Source organism: Stomoxys calcitrans, chromosome 4, assembly GCF_963082655.1.
Source record: "Stomoxys calcitrans chromosome 4, idStoCalc2.1, whole genome shotgun sequence".
Lineage (NCBI taxonomy): Eukaryota > Metazoa > Arthropoda > Insecta > Diptera > Muscidae > Stomoxys > Stomoxys calcitrans.
The window spans coordinates 55,156,022-55,175,217 of NC_081555.1; the positions used below are offsets into that span (position 1 = coordinate 55,156,022).

At 37.9% G+C, this 19,196-nt stretch overlaps 1 protein-coding gene and 1 long non-coding RNA gene across 11 annotated transcripts in view; both read right to left on the bottom strand.

Moving 5' to 3' along the window:
- Window positions 1-19,196, bottom strand: part of LOC106088904 (uncharacterized) — a 778,231-nt gene that overhangs the window by 38,473 nt on the left and 720,562 nt on the right. The window lies entirely within an intron of this gene.
- Window positions 13,411-14,192, bottom strand: LOC106094009 (uncharacterized). The gene is made up of 2 exons (XR_001222441.2): window positions 13,652-14,192; window positions 13,411-13,590 (listed from the first exon to the last, which is right to left on the bottom strand). It is a non-coding gene; the product is annotated as an uncharacterized LOC106094009 (long non-coding RNA).

The window sequence follows — 19,196 nt, forward strand, 5'->3', positions numbered from 1 at the left end:
ACAAAATCATGTGCAAAATTTCAAGGCTCTAGCAGATTCGGGCGATTTGATTTCGTTTGTGTTTCGATTTCCATTTCGACGCATGCTTTGAATTGGTGGCGAGATTTGAAGGTAATCAGTTCGGAGTTTGAAAATCGGTTTTTTGAGCTTAATTTAAAAATTAGTATTTTTCGAGTTTTCGTTGAACTGGTTTCTTGCCAAAATTAACCGATCTCTTATTAATTGGTCATTTCTAGCCATACTTTAGTGACAATAATCATTTTTAAATTATTAAAATTTTGCTTTTATTCAAATATTTTCTTTCTGTTTGAATTCTAGAAGCAAAGCCTTAGAAAATGATCGAAATGCTGTTTTTAGGCAAAAATTTCATCAATATTTTGTCTATAAAGCAATTTTTCTATCGAATTTTTGTCTCTATTGAAAATTTAATTAAAATTTGTTCCTTGGAATTTTTTATCGAAATTTTGTCTTAAAAATGTTACCGTAGTTGTTTCGATTAAGGTTAGGTTCGGTTAGGTTTAATTGGCAGTCTGCCATCAGACTCACTTAGACGTTTTCTTCCATTGTGATACCACAGGAACAGAAGAAGGAAGATGCCTTCTAGTTCCTACCGTTGAACCATCCAGATCGCTTTAAATAGCCCAAAATTAATATTTTGAGCAAATTCCCTAAATCTGTTTCAATCTTTTTAGGAAAGAAATAAGCCCCCTAAAAATATTGGATGGTCATTACATTTTCTATTTGGGGACTTATTTCATTTACTGGGAAATTTTTTTATTTACATTTTGGTACGTTATTTCATTATGGAGTTATTTCATGACAAATTTTTTCGTAGCGCGTCCATCACCCTCTCCCAAGAAGCCCATTCACTTGGGTCCAATGATTGGGACCAATGAGAGAGAGATAAACATCCACCGGAGCAAGACGGCTACACACGCTCTGATCGAGAAAACCAGCAAGAGTAAGATTAATTTTGCCTTAGTTCAAGAGCCATTGACGGCCTGGAACAAAGTTTTTGGACTGAACCATATCAACCACCAATTATTCTAGGCTAACACTGGCACTCGGGGAGGACCTGCTTTATTTGTCATGTACTAGAGTTGTCAACGTCGTATGCAACAGTGATGGGACATGGAGACGGTGGAGCATACTTGGCATCACTTTACCTGCCTTTCGACTCTCCGACACTGCCCTCCACGTCGGAGCTGCAACGGCTGATGAGGAAGGCAAAACAGACAGAAACCACATCCACAGTTTCATCACATGTCGTGGGGTATTACCAACATTAATAAGCGGTGCAAAGCCCTGGCAGAATTCTTGACTACTAACGACCTAATAAGACTTAATATTAGTAGGTAAGGTTAGGTTTAAGTGGCAGTCTGCATCAGACTCACTTAGACGTTTTCGTCCATTGTGATACCACAGGAAAAGAAGAAGGAAGATGCCTTCTAGTTCCTACCGTTGAACCATCGTTTTACAAAGCCCAATAACTTGCGAATGTTCACATCCGCTAAATCAGACAATATTAATAACACCGCTACCTTTGTTAATAGGATAAGAGAGGAGGTAAAGGGTGATTTTTTTGAGGTTAGGATTTTCATGCATTAGTATTTGACAGATCACGTGGGATTTCAGACATGGTGTCAAAGAGAAAGATGCTCAGTATGCTTTGACATTTCATCATGAATAGACTTACTAACGAGCAACGCTTGCAAATCATTTTCAGTGAATGGGCCCTAGAAAAGTTGGCAGAAAATCCGCTTTTTTATCGACAAATTTTGTTCAGCGATGAGGCTCATTTCTGGTTGAATGGCTACGTAAATAAGCAAAATTGCCGCATTTGGAGTGAAGAGCAACCAAAAGCCGTTCAAGAACTGCCCATGCATCCCGAAAAATGCACTGTTTGGTGTGGTTTGTACGCTGGTGGAATCATTGGACCGTATTTTTTCAAAGATGCTGTTGGACGCAACGTTACGGTGAATGAACACATTTCGAACCGAACACTGATTTTGGTAATAAAATTCAATGATTTGCAAGCGTTGCTCGTTAGTAAGTCTATTCATGATGAAATGTCAAAGCATACTGAGCATCTTTCTCTTTGACACCATGTCTGAAATCCCACGTGATCTGTCAAATACTAATGCATGAAAATCCTAACCTCAAAAAAATCACCCTTTATTAGATGTGACAATATGTTCGGAAAATCAAGTCGATGAGGTTCAGGATTGAAGGGTCTCCATCCAGCATTCCTTTTAGATCAACGTTACATAAGGTTTAGAACAGCTCGGTCAGCGCCAATTTCGATTTCAACATGGCGCAAGAGGTCCGCTGACATTATAACAGAGCACGTCGTATAAAATCTGAAGTTTATTGGTGTACTACACACGGCGCAAGGAATGCAATATTATTATCAGAGCAGTAAAACATGCCTCCGGGAAGCTTTTCTGCAATAGCGTTAATGATGCCGCCAAACTGAAACATTAGTAGACGACATGGGAGTGAGAGCAGAGACAATGTAGAAGATGTTTAGGCTTTTGAAGAAAACGTATTTTCCACAGGATATGATGGCTCAAAATGAGGCCTTGGTCCGAGGGTAGTCCACTGGCTGTACAGGAGCGTGATTAGACCAATACTTACTAACGCCTCAGTAGTTTGGTGGATTGCTATGGAGAAAAAGTGCAACATAAGGATAATACAACAGGTTTAGAGAACATCCTGTATTGGCATAGGCGGAGCCATGAGGACAACTCCTACTAGGCCAATGGAGACCATTCTAAATATCCGCCCATAGACATACAATTTAAGCGTGAGGCAGCCAATGCGGCTATGAGACTTAAGGCGATGGGAGAGAGAATAGAGGATAGGACAAGCTCATACCATCACGGTATAATCGAGGCGACGATAGAAAACCTGGAAGTAAGCGAAGAGGTATCCGATCGGATACCTGAGACGACATTTGCGGTCGAGTGCGAAGCACTGCTGCCAGCGGCACAGTTTTGGACTGACGGAACACTAGTATTGCTGTCTAGAAGACCGTATTACACGGATGGATCAAACCTAGAGGACTGAGTGGGCCTGGGGGTCTACATTGAGAACCCAGGGACACAGATTTGTTTTAGACTGCCTGACGATAGTACGGTTCTGCAGGCGGAGATCCGGGCGATCACGAAATGCGTGAGGTGGTATGGTATTAACGCGAGGACGACGAGTATGGACAGTAAACAGGCCATAAGGGCAATAACAACCAGGACGGTAAGACCACGAATAGTATTGGAGTGTAAGAAGGAGATTAATGCCTTCTCTGAGGATGGCATGATACACATCGTTAGGGTGCCGGGCCATAGCGGAGAAACTGGGATTGAGGAACCAGACGATTTGGCAGTGAAGGCCAGAGAACTGCAGTCAATAGACGAAGCTTTTCGGGTGAGCGCAGTAAGCGTTAAGGGCCAGATCCAGATCGTGAGATCGTATTACTAAAAGAAAGTAAGAAGGAGGTTAGTATAGATCTTGGTATCATACCGGGACACAAGATTACGAGCTCACTTATGAAAAATCGGTGCGGCAAGTGATAGCATGTGTAGGGCATGCGGAGAAGATGATGAGACGTTGGAGCATTTCCTATGTCATTGCCTGGCTTTCGAGTCTAACAGATACCTGCACTTAGGTGACACAATACCAGACATGAACCAACTTAATGGCGTATCATAGAAAACAATAAAGAATTTTATACGTAGCGCGGAATTCGTTACTTATATTTTCTTTTTTAATTTTTTAGAGAGCACAACAAGCTGATTGCTGGCTTAGGTGTTTGTCCACAATGGCATGGGGCGGATTAATATCCGCTCCCTCTTTTCAATCTAACCTAACCAAAATACTTAATTTCCCATGAACATTCGATTAAGGATACTTCTCTCATGCCAATGAGTGTAGTCCGATTAAAGTTTAAGCTCAATGATAAGTGGCCTCCTTTTTTATGCCGAGTCCGAACGGCGTGCCGCATAGCGATACCACTTGGTAGAGAAGTTTTAACATGGCAAGATAACTTATAAGTGTAGCCAGCATTAGTAAGGGGATAATCACCGCTAAAAATTTTTCTGTTGTTCACGTCCGAATTTGAAGCATCAAAGGCGGCCATGCTACCGTCTGAGCTGCGGTGGACTCTCAATTTGCAGCAATTTATTTAATGTGATAAAAATCATTTCACCTAGTTTTTAATGTTATTGCCAAATGAATTACCAATGGGAAAGACCGTGACGTTATTAATATAATCAAGTAAAAGAGCGTTTAGTTCGGTCTTTGAATGAGGTTTTCAAATATATAAGAGCTATACTAAATTATAGACCGATATGGATTGTACTTGTCATGGTTGTTAAAAGTCATACAAAAATACCGCCATAAAAATTACAGGCAAATAGAGTAATAATTGCGAGCTCCAGCGGCTCTGGAAGTCAAAATGGGAGATCGGTTTATATAGCAGCAGTAGTAGTTCTGCTATTACAGCAGTAGTACTGCAATTTCGGAATAGCAGGCTTACTGCTGAAAAGTCTGCTGTTTGCTGAAAATAACTTCTGCTTAATTATGAAGGGGATGTTAGAAAAAAAATATAACACACATTTAAATGCGTGTCTCAGTAGATGTTTATAATCACGTATACTTTCCATAATCTTTTTTCCTTAAATTTAGATACAAAAGTGAATGTTAGTAGAGCAATAACAAAATATGCGAGCTAGCTCTACCACATTTCGAAATATACCAATGGATGAATAAGGTAGCTTCTTTACAGTAAATTCCACAAATTAAAATTATCTCTCCCAACAAAATTTCTAAAAAAAATCTTAAAAATGCCTAAGTAAAAATGCTAAAGTAATCAAAACAAGTAACAGGCAACTATTAAAAGTAGCATACAAATTTTTATTTTCAGCAGACTTGTGTACTCAAAACAGCAGATTTTGTTAGTCGAAATAGCAGTAAGTGATGTTTGCTGAAACAGCAGTAATTTCTGTTTCCCATTCTCAGCAGATTAAAACAGCTGTCTCAGCAAAAATTTTTGTTGTTTTGAATAACAAATTTGTCAAGCTCAAGAAGCCAAATCGGGTGATCGGTTTATTTGGCAGCTTGGCACAGTTGTTGGAAGTCATACCAGAACGACACGTGCAAATTAAGAATTGTGTCCTCTAGAAGCTCATGAAGGTTAATCGGGAGGTCGGTTTATATGGCGACCGATTTGGCCCATTTACAATCCCAACCGACCTACACTAATAAGAAAAATTCGTGCAAAATTTTAACATGTTTTCGACAGACAGGCGGACGAACATGACGATCACGAATATATATATTTTATTGGGTCTTAAACGAATATTCCGAGGTATTACAAATGGAATGACGAAATTAGTGTACTTCCATCCTATGGTGGATGATACACAAATATTTTTCTATTTCTTTTTGCCTCCCCATTGTTCCGCATTCTGTGGGGCGTAATTTGAAAGTAATAAAAATATTAAAAATAATTTTGCTGGTCCGAGATTCGAACTCAGGATCAAGTTTTGTAAATCAAAAGTACCACAAAATTACTAAAATCACTCCCATGTATTAGAATATTGTGTCTATAAATATTTAGAATATTTCAAACATAAACAGGGTAAAAGTTTGCTTTTGTGTTGATAGCAGATATTGAAACGAGAATATAGAGTCTCACTCAAACAATAGTAATGTGGATGAATGCGGAAGGTTCTTGGTTCAATTTTCGGCTGGAAAGAAATGGTAAAGTTTTAAAAATTTAATTGTTCATATAAACTTGGTCTTTTTCACATTAACTGAGCGATTGATAACGTAGACTGATTTTGGTCGTACTTGGCATAGTTTTTGGAAGTCATAAAAGAACATTATATGCAAAATTTCACCCAAATCGGACAAAAATTGCAGCTTCCAGGGGCTAAAGAAGTCAAATCGGGAGATCGGTTTATATGGGAGCTATTTCAGTTTATAGACCGATTTGGACCGTACTTGGCACAGTTGTTGGAAGTCACAACAAAACACGATATGCAAAATTTCAGCCAAATCGGATCATAATTTCAGCCAAATCGGACAATAATAAGGCCTCAAGAAGTCAAATCGGGCGATCGGTTTATATGGGAGCGATATTAGGTTATAAACCGATTTGGGTCGTACCAGATGTAGTTGTTGGAAGTCATAAGAGAACTCTTACGTGCTAAATTTCAGCCAAATCGGACGAAAATTGCAAATCGGGAGATTGGTTTATATGGGAGCTATATCAGGTTATAGACCGATTTCTACCGTACTTGGGACACTTGTGTTAATTTGTGTACAAACTACAGGTCGCAATTTTATTCTGATCGTCTTCAAATTTTGTACGGGCATGTTTTTTGGCCTAGAGACGAAGCCTATTGGAATCGGGAAAAATCGTTTCAGATTTGGATATAGCTCCCATATATATGTTTGGATATAGCTCCCATATAAATTTAGCGGGAAGGATTTTCTTATGGCTCTCGCCATAGCTGGTGAATTTCATGGAGATCCGATTTGCAGTAATAATACTAGAAAATGGTCTTTTGTTTACCGATTCTCTTGAAATTTAGTAGGAAGGATTTTCTCTTGCCTCTCGATATTATTGGTGAATTTCGTATCTCTCTCATATATATATATATATATATATATATATATATATATACATATGTTTGCGTTCCGCCTTGTTCGGGGACACTTTGTTTGCATTGCGCGTTGTTTGGGGTCATTTGTTTGGTTTGGGGACAGGTCCCGAACTTTCTACCGGTATATCGCATTGTTTGAGGTCATTGCTTTTTTGGGGACAAAAATACAAGTTACAAAATTCTACATAATTTTGTAGCTCTACCATTATTATGCCGTCTTACAATACTAATTTTCTTATATACATCCGAATTTACGCATATTTTTATACCCTCCACCATAAGATGGGGGGTATACTAATTTCGTCATTCTGTTTGTAACTACTCGAAATATTCGTCTGAGACCCCATAAAGTATATATATTCTTGATCGTCGCGTTATGTCGATCTAGCCATGTCCGTCCGTCTGTCCGTCCGTCCGTCCGTCCGTCCGTCCGTCCGTCCGTCTGTCTGTCGAAAGCACGCTAACTTCCGAAGGAGTAAAGCTAGCAGCTTGAAATTTTGCACAAATACTTCTTATTAGTGTAGGTCGGTTGGTATTGTAAGTGGGCCATATCGGTCCATGTTTTGATATAGCTGCCATATAAACCGATCTTGGGTCTTGACTTCTTGAGCCTCTAGAGTGCGCAATTCTTATCCGATTGGAATGAAATTTCGCACGACGTGTTTTGCTATGAAGTCCAACAACTGTGCCAAGTATAGTTCAAATCGGTCCATAACCTGATATAGCTGCCATATAAACCGATCTTGGGTCTTGACTTCTTGAGCCTCTAGCGTGCGCAATTCTTACCCGATCAGATTGAAATTTTGCACGACGTGTTTTGTTATGATATCCAACAACTGTGCCAAGTATGGTTCAAATCGGTCTATAACCTGATATAGCTGCCATATAAACCGATCTTGGGTCTTGACTTCTTGAGCCTCTAGAGTGCTCAATTCTTACCCGGTCAGAATGAAATTTCGCACGACGTGTTTTGTTATGATACCCAATAAGTGTGCCAAGTATGGTTCAAATCGGTCCATAACCTGATATAGCTGCCATATAAACCGATTTTGGGTCTTGACTTCTTGAGCCTCTAGAGGGCACAGTTCTTATCCAATTTGAATGAATTTTTGCACGAAGTATTTGGTTATGATATCCAACAAATGTACCAAGTATGGTTGAAATCGGTCCATAACCTGATATAGCTGTCATATAGACAGATCTGGGGATTTGACTTCTTGAGCTTCTAGAGGGCGCAATTCCTATCCGATTTGGCTGAAATTTTGCATGACGTATTTTATTTTTACTTTCAACAACTGTGTCAAATATGGTTCAAATCGGTTCATAACCTGATATAGCTGCCATATAAACCGATCTGGGATCTTGACTTCTTGACCCCTAGAGGTCGCAATTATTATCCGATATGCCTGAAATTTTGTACGACGGATTCTCTCATGACCATCAGCAAACGTGTTTATTATGGTCTGAATCGGTCTATAGCCCGATACAGATCCCATATAAATCGTTCTCTCTATTTTACTTCGTGTGCCCCAATGGGCGCAATTCTTATACAAATTGGCTGAAATTTTACACAGGTCTCCAACATATAATTTAATTGTGGTCCGAACCGGACCATATCTTGATATCGTTTTAATAGCAAAGCAACTCTTTTCTTATATCCTTTTTTGCCTAAGAAGAGATGCCGGAAAAAGGACTCGACAAATGCGATCCATGGTGGAGGGTATATAAGATTCGGCCCGGCCGAACTTAGCACGCTTTTACTTGTTTTACATTTATAATTTTTGTCAAAGTTGGAGAGTTGCCACTGAACTTGAATATCAGCGCCGTTGATTGTTATAAATATGCACAAAACACCGCCGCACACATATTAATTTGCAACAACAGTGAAGAAATATATAAACTTTTTTACGATAAGTCGTCATAACTTAATTGTCAATCTCTTTACAACATATTGAAATATTCATTGCTGACCCTATAAAGTATATTTCCACTTAATTATCGTAAAAATCTAAGACGAACTAAACATGTCCGTCCGTCTGTCTGTTGAAATCACGCTACCGTCTTTAAAAATAGAGATATTGAGCTGAAATTTTGCACAGATTCTTTTTTTGTCCATAAGCAGGTTAAGTTCGAAGATGGGCTATATCGGACTATATCTTGATAAAGCCCCCATATAGACCGATTGGCCGATTTAGGGCCTTTGGCCTACAAAAGCCACATTTATAATATGATTTCGCTGAAATTTTGGGACAGTGAGTTGTGTTAGGCCCTAGGACATCCATCGTCAATTTGGCTCAGATCGGTCCAGATTTGGATATAGCTGCCATATAGACCAATCCTTAAATTTAGGGTCTTAGGCCCACAAAAGCCACATTTATTATCCGATTTTGATGAAATTCGGGACAGTGAATTGTGTTAGGCCCTTCGATATCCTTCGTCAATTTGGCCCAGATCGGTCCAGATTTGGATAGAGCTGCCATATAGAACGATCCTCCGATTTAGGGTCTTAGGCCCACAAAAGCCACATTTATTATCCGATTTTGATGAAATTCGGGACAGTGAATTGTGTTAGGCCCTTCGATATCCTTCGTCAATTTGGCCCAGATCGGTCCAGATTTGGATAGAGCTGCCATATAGAACGATCCTCCGATTTAGGGTCTTAGGCCCATAAAAGCCACATTTATTATCCGATTTTGCTGAAGTTTGGGACAGTGAGTTGTCTTAGGCCCTTCGATATCTTTCTTCAATTTGGCCCAGATCGATTCAGATTTGGATATAGCTGCCATATAGACCGATTTCTTGATTTAAGGTTCTGGGCCCATAAAATGCTCATTTATTGACCGATGTCGCCGAAATTTAGGACAGTGAATAAAGTTAAGCCCCTTGACATACTTCTGCAATATCGCACAGATCGGTCCAGATTTGGATATAGCTGCCATATAGACCGATATCTAGGTTTTAGTAGGTTTTGGGCCCATAAAAGACGCATTTATTGTCCGATGTCGCTGAAATTTGAGACAGTGCTTTATGTTAAGCTCTTCGACATTTTTGTGCAACTTGGCCCTAATCGGTCCAGATTTGGATATAGCTGCAATGTAGACCTATATCTCGATTTAAAGTCTTGGCCCCATAAAAGGCGCATTTATAATCCGATTTCACTGAAATTTGATGCAGTGACTTATGTTAGGCTTTTCAACATTCGTGTCGTATATGGTTCAGATCGGTGTATTTTTACATATAGCTACTGTACTTATTAATATTTGGTCCAAATCGGAACATATTTTGATATAACTGATATAAGACATAAAGATTGAAATTTTCACCGAATTTTGATGAAAGGTGGTTTACATATATACCCGAGGTGGTGGGTATCCAAAGTTCGGCCCGGCCGAACTTAACGCCTTTTTATATGTGAGCTATATGTTAATCTGATCCTTTGTTGATATAATTTTGCACACATATTAAGACATCAAATAAAACATCTTATGATAAGTTTTGTAAACATCCGACCAAAATTGTGGTTACAGCAGCCTTAAAAGTTCAAATAGGATGAAGGATATGTATGGGTGCTATAGTCAAATCTAATACGATTTTTAAATTAAATTTTGCACACATATAGGGATATGAATCAAAACACCTTATGCGAAATTTTCTAAAGATCGGACAACAGTTGTGGCTTCTTCAGCCTTAATAGGCTTAATCGGATGAAAGATATATATGAGAAGTATATGTAAATCTGATCTGATTTTGATAAAATTTTGCACACATGTTAAAGCATTAAGTAAAACACATCGTGCAAAATTTTATAAAAATTATGGCTACTTCAGCCTAAAAAAACTTAATCGGATGAATGATATATATGGGCGCTATTTGTAAATCAGATACGCTTTTATAAAATTTTACACACATATTGGGACATGAATCAAAACACCATCATGCTAAACTTTGTAAAGACAACAAATGTGGTTTCTACAGCCTTAATAGGCTGAATCGGATAAAAGATATGTATGAGAGCTATATGCAAATCTGATCTGATTTGATTAAATTATGCACACATATTAAGGCATCAAATACAATATTATAAAGATCAGACCAAATTTGTAGCTACTACAGCCTAAACAAGTAAAAGCGTGCTAAGTTCGGCCGGGCCGAATCTTATATACCCTCCACCATGGATCGCATTTGTCGAGTCCTTTTTCCGGCATCTCTTCTTAGGCAAAAAAGGATATAAGAAAAGAGTTGCTCTGCTATTAAAACGATATCAAGATATTGGTCCGGTTCGGACCACAATTAAATTATATGTTGGAGACCTGTTGTAAAATTTCAGCCAATTTGTATAAGAATTGCGCCCATTGGGGCACACGAAGTAAAATAGAAGGAACGATTTATATGGGATCTGTATCGGGCTATTAGACCGATTCAGACCATAATAAACACGTTTGCTGATGGTCATGAGAGAATCCGTCGTACAAAATTTCAGGCATATCGGATAATAATTGCGACCTCTAGGGGTCAAGAAGTCAAGATCCCAGATCGGTTTATATGGCAGCTATATCAGGTTATGAACCGATTTGAACCATATTTGACACAGTTGTTGAAAGTAAAAATAAAATACGTCATGCAAAATTTCAGCCAAATCGGATAGGAATTGCGCCCTCTAGAAGCTCAAGAAGTCAAATCCCCAGATCTGTCCATATGACAGCTATATCAGGTTATGGACCGATTTCAACCATACTTGGTACATTTGTTGGATATCATAACCAAATACTTCGTGCAAAAATTCATTCAAATTGGATAAGAACTGTGCCCTCTAGAGGCTCAAGAAGTCAAGGACCCAAAATCGGTTTATATGGCAGCTATATCAGGTTATGGACCGATTTGAACCATACTTGGCACACTTATTGGGTATCATAACAAAACACGTCGTGCGAAATTTCATTCTGACCGGGTAAGAATTGAGCACTCTAGAGGCTCAAGAAGTCAAGACCCAAGATCGGTTTATATGGCAGCTATATCAGGTTATAGACCGATTTGAACCATACTTGGCACAGTTGTTGGATATCATAACAAAACACGTCGTGCAAAATTTCAATCTGATCGGGTAAGAATTGCGCACGCTAGAGGCTCAAGAAGTCAAGACCCAAGATCGGTTTATATGGCAGCTATATCAGGTTATGGACCGATTTGAACTATACTTGGCACAGTTGTTGGACTTCATAGCAAAACACGTCGTGCGAAATTTCATTCCAATCGGATAAGAATTGCGCACTCTAGAGGCTCAAGAAGTCAAGACCCCAAGATCGGTTTATATGGCAGCTATATCAAAACATGGACCGATATGGCCCACTTACAATACCAACCGACCTACACTAATAAGAAGTATTTGTGCAAAATTTCAAGCTGCTAGCTTTACTCCTTCGGAAGTTAGCGTGCTTTCGACAGACAGACGGACGGACGGACGGACGGACGGACGGACGGACGGACGGACGGACGGACGGACAGACGGACGGACATGGCTAGATCGACATAAAATGTCGCGACGATCAAGAATATATATACTTTATGGGGTCTCAGACGAATATTTCGAGTAGTTACAAACAGAATGACGAAATTAGTATACCCCCCATCTTATGGTGGAGGGTATAAAAAGGCTTAATCGGGTGAATGATATTTATGGGAGCTATATGTTAATCTGAACCGATTTTTAAAAAATTTTGCACACATATTGGGACATAATCCAAAACTTTGTAAAGACCGAACAACAACCGTGGTTTTGACGGCCTTCGGCAGCTTGTTAATAGAAAAAATATTGCGGTAAATAATAGTAAAAATATTATAAAAGCAGGTTCCATACTCTTTCGACAAACAGGCGCGATGTAGTTTAGAATGCAATTAACTTATATTATACACAAGCCGAACCGGACCCGCTCCGCTGCGCCTGATTTAACACTCTAATATTTTTTTTATGGTGGGGACACTTCGCCCTGAATGCGGATATCGAATTCGTGCCATTGTAGCCTATGACGTTGAACGCGTTCGAATCCTGGAACATCGGACAAAGCGGTGTTTATCCCCACTTATTGTTGGCGATATTTGCGACATACAATGCCATTCATGGTCAAAAAAAATTTCCGCAAAGAGGTGTCGCACTGCGGGACGCCGTTCGGACTCCAAAACTTGAATCGGAAAGCACTCATTGATGTGTGAGAATTTGCCCCTTCTCGTCTCCTGGTGGTAATGTTCTTCCTTTGGATTATGTTCTCATTAGAGGAGGGATGGCACCTCAGACATTTCGACTTAAATATTGATATCAAATTCGTGCTGCACTTCCAAATCCCTTTAAGTTGAGCCCCATATTGCAATGGCCGGAAAATATGAACCGTTTGGAGGGTGTTTTGGGGTTGGGGCGGCCAACGGCATTGCAATTAGATATCAAATTCGTTCTTAATTCCCAACGGAAATGAAGTTCAGTCTAGGGGGTGCTTTAGGGCGTACCCCAAAACACTTGGCTGAAAAATTGGATATCAAATTAGTTTTCTACTCTTAAATACCTTTCATTTGAGTCCCATATTGTCATAGTGGGTTAAATAACCAATTTGACTTATCTTTAGAAGGAAAAGCGCCACCTAGACTTGAACGCAAATATCAAAAATTATATAGCCTATGTTTCCTTCCAGACCAACCTACACTATCTGTAAAAATTTCAAGGTAACAAACAAACCGACAAACAAACAAACACAAATTGAATTTTATATATAAGATTGATAGTTTTCGTCAAATTCGACTTATGTGAAACCAAAAAAGCAAACTAATTTTCGTCTTCGACAACCATAATACCACTTTGAAAAATTTCGACATTCGACTACGTCATCGCCAACCAGTATGAGGAGAATTTAATTATTTGCTCTTCTGCATTTTAATGCTGTGCTAAAGAAAAGACCACATTTGTTGTTATTGTACCAGTATGTTGTGTTCTACCTTACGTTTGTTTGGTTCTGTTGATTATCCAGATCCAGGAACTCTGCGTGCCGTGTGGTCCCAGGCATCAATCGTTGCTCTGTAGAAGATGATGCAGCTACATATCTGGTTTGCCTGGGGAGGTCAATTTCTCAGGTGCAACTAGTGGCCGTCTTTCTCCAAGAACAACATTCACCCGGTGTTCACCGCATTTGCTACCGTGTCTTCATGAATGTCGTCTAGACCCTCCACCATGAGGCTTCTGAGCGTTGGATACCCACGCAAAAGATATATTAGTTTAGACAGCATGTAGTTACGTCCCCATGATTAATTAATGATTACACATTTCTTTGTAAACGGTTATCGATAGACGTCATTCATCGAAAATAATGATTTTGATTTTTCAGCCACGGTTGATGGTCTCCAATCCTAATATGTTGACTTTGCATGGCATATCTGAGTGTGGTCATTGTAGTAGTATTGGTGAAAAACAAAGGTGCATGCGTCACATGTACACATGGCGTCTATCGATTACCGTTTAAACAGAAATCTGTAATGGCAGATATTAAAAACACATTCTTTGCAAAATAATGGCACGTTTACACGGCACATTGGATCGTACTCATCGATTATCTGTCTAGTTCACTAACTTGGTACCACTGAAAGTGAGCGATTTTAGTTCGCCCTTGTGTCAAACCAGCTGAGTGAGTGACTCTAACCACTTAAGTAAAAACGCTGTATGTACGGACGGGCCGAACTTTGGATACCTACCACCTTGCGTATATGTAAACCCCCATTCGTCACAATGAAAATCGGATAACTTATGCACCCAACTTCGGCACGGACATTGAGTGGTCTAATAAATATAATTCACTGTTCAATTTTGTAGAACAAAATATTGGTCTTTTTGGTAGCTATATCTAAATATAAACCGACCTGAACCATATAGGACACAGATGTCGAAAAGCCGAACATAAGTCACTGCGTCACATTCCATCGAAATCGGATAATAAATTATAGAGCCAAGCCTTATAATGGAGAGATCGTTCTATTTAGCACCGATAACCAAATCTGAACCGATCTGGACCAAATTAAACAAGGATATAAAAATCATCCTATTTAAATATAACTCCACTACTGTATCCGTAGTTATATCTTAATAGGGGCTGGTCTCAATCAAATTTTATTCAGGTTCCGAGAACTCATGCACAAGTAACATTTACATACAATAAATCTGTTTTTTTATGGGATTAAGCCCCTTAATTGGAGGATCAATCTTTATAACAGCTATATCTTTATAGAATGATCTGACTAATATTTGAGTCGGTAGTCGGAAGGCTTAAAACAACTCACTGTTTAAAATTTCACAGCCAAATCGGATAAAAAATAAAGCTTTTATGGGCTTCAGACCCTTTATCGGCAGATCAGTCTATATGGCAGCTATATCGAAATATAGTCCATTCTGAACCATGTTAAGCTCAGATATCGGAAGGCTCAAAACAACTCCCTGTTTCAAATTTCAGCGAAATCGGGTAATAAATAAAGCTTTATGGGCTTCAGACCTTTTATCGGCATATCGTTCTATATGACAGCTATATCTTAATATAGTCCGATCAAAACCATATTTAGATCGGATAACGGAAGGCTTAAAGCATCTCACTGTTTCAAATTTCAGCGAAATCGGATTAAAAAATAAAGCGTTTATGGTCATTAGAACCTTTATCAGCAGATCGGTCTATATAACAGCTATATCCAAATATGGTCCAATTTGGCCCGTTCAAGAACCAGCGTGCATCAAAAAGACGTATCTGTGCCAAATTTCAGCTCAATATCTCAATTTTTGAAGGCTGTAGAGTGATTACAACAGACGGACGGACAGACACACGGACACGGTAAATCCTATTACAATTTTACGGCGATCCAAAATATATATACTTTTGTGTGCCGGAAAGTGAAACGGTACATCAATTTTTATCTTTTCTTTGATTTTATTTAATTTTTCATACTTAAGTTCTCATTTTATAACTTTATTTGGCATAGAACCTGTTTTTCAATATTTATCAATTTATGATACACATTTCTGTGTAAACTGTAATCGATAGACGCTATTCATTGAAAAAATCAAAATGGTTTTGATTTTTAGCCATGACTGATAGTTATGTATACATGTGACGTATCAAAGCTTTGCACAAAACCAATCATTGGTAACTATTATTGCTGAACTCGTGAACGCTGAACCCATATGATATTGTATTTCAAGACTACTGAAGTGCGAGACACTGAAGATAGAATAAAACGAAGTTGCTGTTGAGTAGTTAATCATGAAAAACAACCACCATTCAGTACTTCAGAGTATTTTTATCTCGAATTCATAGCCGCTACAGTGAGTTATGAGAAATTACTCGCTGTATATGAAAGCGTCTCGCTGTCATTTTCAAAATATGAACTGATCACACAAGGTACAACTGAAATCCGAATCAATATTTCTTTTTACTGAAGGGCTCATTTTATCCATTCACTCATCTCGTTACTTGATGTCGTATTTATCATTTTTAGGCAGTTCTCAATTGTCTCATACAATGTTGTATTTTTAAACAAAGAGTACAGTTCTTGAAATATTCTATGACTGTTAATGTGTCTTGAAAGCAGAAATGAATGGCCTTGCGCAGGCCTTTGTAACGTATACAACTTTATTTTTTACCAATACTATTACAATGACCACACATTAGAAGTGCCATGTAAATTCAGCATAAAGTTTTAAAAAGTTGTAAGTTTAAAAAACAAAATCAAGGAAAAAAAATCAATGTACCGTTTTCGGCAAAACCCGTAATAAAAACATATACACGATAAGTACGGTCATGATGTGCCGTCTAAAAGGGCCATTAGACGGTACATCATGATCGTAATTATCGTGTGTACGTGTACAGCTTTTGCCAAAAACGGTAAATCGATCTTTTTTCTTTGATTTTATTTAATTTTTAATACTTAACTTCTTATTTTATAACTTAATTTGGCACAGAAAGTGATTTTCAATATTTGTCAATTAAATACACAGAAATGTGTTGATGCAAGGAGAAAAATGCGAGGAAGAAGATAATAACAAAGAGAATGCATACAAAAAGATGATACCTTAATACCACCGGTTGTTAACAGCTTTTCGCGTGAGATCACCTTTCTAATCCGCCTTGGTTCGTTCCGGTTGAGAGGACCGATCACCACGGGAACATGGTGGCAATTGATTATTTGAAGGCGCCAATAACTCGCCTTGGCATATCGACTAACATAAGCACTTAGTATTTGTACAAGAGCCGGTGCCGGCCTCTCACTGAGACTCACCACTCGATACCACTGATTGTCCGCGACTGCGGTTGCAACTACTCCATATGGAGCATTCCACTATCAGCAGCTTTTGGACGCGCCCTGTAGCTCGCAGATAAAGGCCAAAACAGTATGAGCGAGTTGAGATTTGCCTTTGAATGTCGCGTCGCAGAAATGCAACTCTGCACACAAATACCACAAAAGCAACGCACAAAGTTGAAAAATTTGTAACTTTGACACTTGAAAGCGAGCGTCATTCTGTGCTGCCACACATGATCGAGTGTTTTGAAATTGTTTAACTTTTGCGAGTTGAATTTTTTGTGCAGTTGCAGTTTTGCAACTCGACGCTAAAAACAAAGCTCAAAGCACTAGTTCTGTTTCGACCTTAAATATACTATTTATACGGCACATCTATTTATACGGCACAGTTGCAGTTTTGCAACTCGACGCATTTATACGGCACATCATGATAGGCACATCATACAACCGGTGTGCGTACTGATTATAACTATTGCCGAAAACGGTGCATTCTCTTCTGCTGGCAAGTACGCGAACGACTTCCAGTAAAAATGTTTGCAAATTTGCAGAAATATTTGAGTAAACGGACACAACTTTATTTTGAACACGATTACACATTTCTTTGTTAACGGTAATCGATAGACGAAATCGAAATAAAAATCAAAATCATTTGATTTTTTTCGATGAACGACGTCTATCAATTACTGTTTAATAAGAAATGTGTTATCATTAATTGACAGATATTGAAAAATACGTTCTGTGACAAATAAGGTTAAGAAATGAGAAGTAAAGAATGAAAAATTAAATAAAATCAAAGAAAAGAAAAAATCGATGTACCGTTTTAGGCAAAAGCTGCAATCAACACGTACACATGATGAGTATGATTATGATGTGCCATATTAACTCTGCTTCAGATCATAGTCATCGTGTGTACATGTTGATTACCTGTCTGGTCCACTAACTTTGTATCACTAAAAGTGAGAGATTTTCGTTCGCCTTTGTGTCAAACCAGCTGGTTTTATAAAGGAAAAACAGATGTTGGATTGAGGGACTTGACTCACTCAATTAAAAAAAAGTTAGCAAACCAGGTAGAACAACTTTTTCCAAAACGGTACATTAATTGTTATCCTTTCTTTGATTTTTTTTCATACTGAAGTTCTTATTTTCCAATATTTTTCAATTTATGAATACACATTTCTGTGTACACGGTAATCGATAGACGCCATTCATCAAAAAAATCAATATGATTTTGGTTTTTCGCCATGACTGTGGTTATGTGCACATGTGACGTATACACCTTTGCTGAGTTTACATGGGACATCTGATTTTTTGTCAAAAATTGTAAAACGCTGGAAGTTTTTGTTTTAATATTTTTCTAATTTCAATAATTATTTTCACAATAAGGACAAATGTATACATACAAGAAATGTTCAATTACAAAATTGTTTGCTTTAATAATTGTTTTTCATTATCTTTACAGTTCATTTGAGTTGAACGGTTTTTTCAGTTCAAAATATATTTAAAAACTTGATCAATTCCAAAAAAATATTTTAAATGATTTAATTCTTTTTTAAGGTGATTGTGCAAATTTCTCCCAATTTACAGTGTTTCCAACACTGTAATAATGGTGACAATATTAAAAAAAGGGAAGAAAAGATGGTTATTTCTTTTAAAGGCTGTATCTGGTTATTTGTAGACCTGTTTAGTTTTTAATGGTATACTTAAATGAGAAATTAAATAATTTAATTCACGGGTACTCATTATGGTGATTTTTTTTCAGTAAATTCACATGGAAAAAATAATAGAGACACTTATATCCTTAAAACAGCTCATCACAATCAATTATATTTAATGTATCTATCTAACTTTGAATGTTCGAATGTATCAGTCTAACTTTGTGATTAATACTGGCTGTGTTTTATTTTAGTACTATGTAGTGCAGTGCAATGTAATGTGTATGAAAATGACATCTATTCAGAACTTCGTTGTCTCTTTCGTACTATTTTCATTTACTGCCGTATATAGTACTAAACTAAAATACTGCCGCTATATAACTTTTTTGGCCGAATCAATTTTTAGAAATAACTTGGGTCAATTAATTTTATAATTGTAACCGACTTTTTGGTGTCTGTGTAAGCTTACGTATTTAAAACTTTTGTATGTACATATATCTAGAGATGAATGCCTGCCGCCAAAATCACAACATAATTATCCTTGAATTTTTTTGCTAACTCA